This window comes from Hordeum vulgare, chromosome 4H (genome assembly GCF_904849725.1).
Source record: "Hordeum vulgare subsp. vulgare chromosome 4H, MorexV3_pseudomolecules_assembly, whole genome shotgun sequence".
Classification (NCBI taxonomy): domain Eukaryota; kingdom Viridiplantae; phylum Streptophyta; class Magnoliopsida; order Poales; family Poaceae; genus Hordeum; species Hordeum vulgare.
The window spans coordinates 76,964,409-76,965,643 of NC_058521.1; positions in this window are offsets into that span (position 1 = coordinate 76,964,409).

Genomic DNA, 1,235 nt, shown 5'->3' on the forward strand with positions numbered 1-1,235 from the left:
AGAAGACTAGAAGAAGAAGACTAGAAGAAGACTAGAAGAAGAAGAAGAAGACTAGAAAAAGAAGACTAGAAGAAGACTAGAAGAAGAAGACTAGAACAAGAAAAAGAAGAAGAAGAAAGAAGAAAGAAGAAGAAGAAGAAGAAGAAGAAGAAGAAGACTAGAAGAAGAGGAAGAAGAAGAAGAAGAAGACTAGAAGAAGAAGAAGAAGAAGAAGAAGAAGAAGAAGAAGAAGAAGAAGAACAATAAGAAGAAGACTAGAAGAAGAAGAAGAAGAAGAAGAAGAAGAAGAAGAAGAAGAAGAAGAAGAAGAAGAAGAAGAAGGACTAGAAGAAGAAGAAAAAGAAGAAGACTAGAACAAGAAGAAGAAGACTAGAAGAAGAAGACTAGAATAAGAAGAAGAAGAAGAAGAAGAAACTAGAAGAAGAAGAAGAAGAAGAAGAAGAATAAGACTAGAAGAAGAAGACTAGAAGATGACTAGAAGAAGAAGAAGAAGAAGAAGAAGAAGAAGACTAGAAGAAGAGGACTAGAAGAAGACTAGAAGAAGAAGACTAGAATAAGAAAAGAAGAAGAAGAAGAAGAAGAAGAATAAGAAGACTAGAAGAAGAAGACTAGAAGAAGAAAAGAAGACTAGAAGAAGAAGAAGAAGAAGACTACAAGACGAAGACTAGAAGAAGAAGAAGAAGAAGACTAGAAGAAGAAGAAGAAGAAGAAGAAGACTGGAAGAACAAGACTAGAAGAAGACTAGAAGAAGAAGACTAGAGGAATACTAGAAGAAGAAGAAGAAGAAGAAACACTAGAAGAAGAGGACTAGAAGAAGACTAGAAGAAGAAGACTAGAAGAAGAAAAGAAGAAGAAGAAGAAGAAGAAGAAGAAGAAGAAGAAGAAGACTAGAAGAAGAAGAAGAAGAAGAAGAAGAAGAAAGAAAAGGAAGACTAGAAGAAGAAGAATAAGAAGACTAGGAAGAAGAAGAAGAAGAAGACTAGAAGAAGAAGAAGAAGAAGACTAGAAGAAGAAGAAGAAGAAGACTAGAAGAAGCAGACTAGAAGAAGACTTGAAGAAGAAGAAGAAGAAGAAGACTAGAAGAAGAAGACTAGAAGAAGAAGACTAGAAGAAGAAGAATAAGAAGAAGAAGAAGAAGAAGAAGACTAGAAGAAGAAGAATAAGAAGACTAGAAGAAGAAGAAGAAGAAGAAGAAGACTAGAAGAAGAAGAAGAAGACTAGAAGAAGAAGAAGAA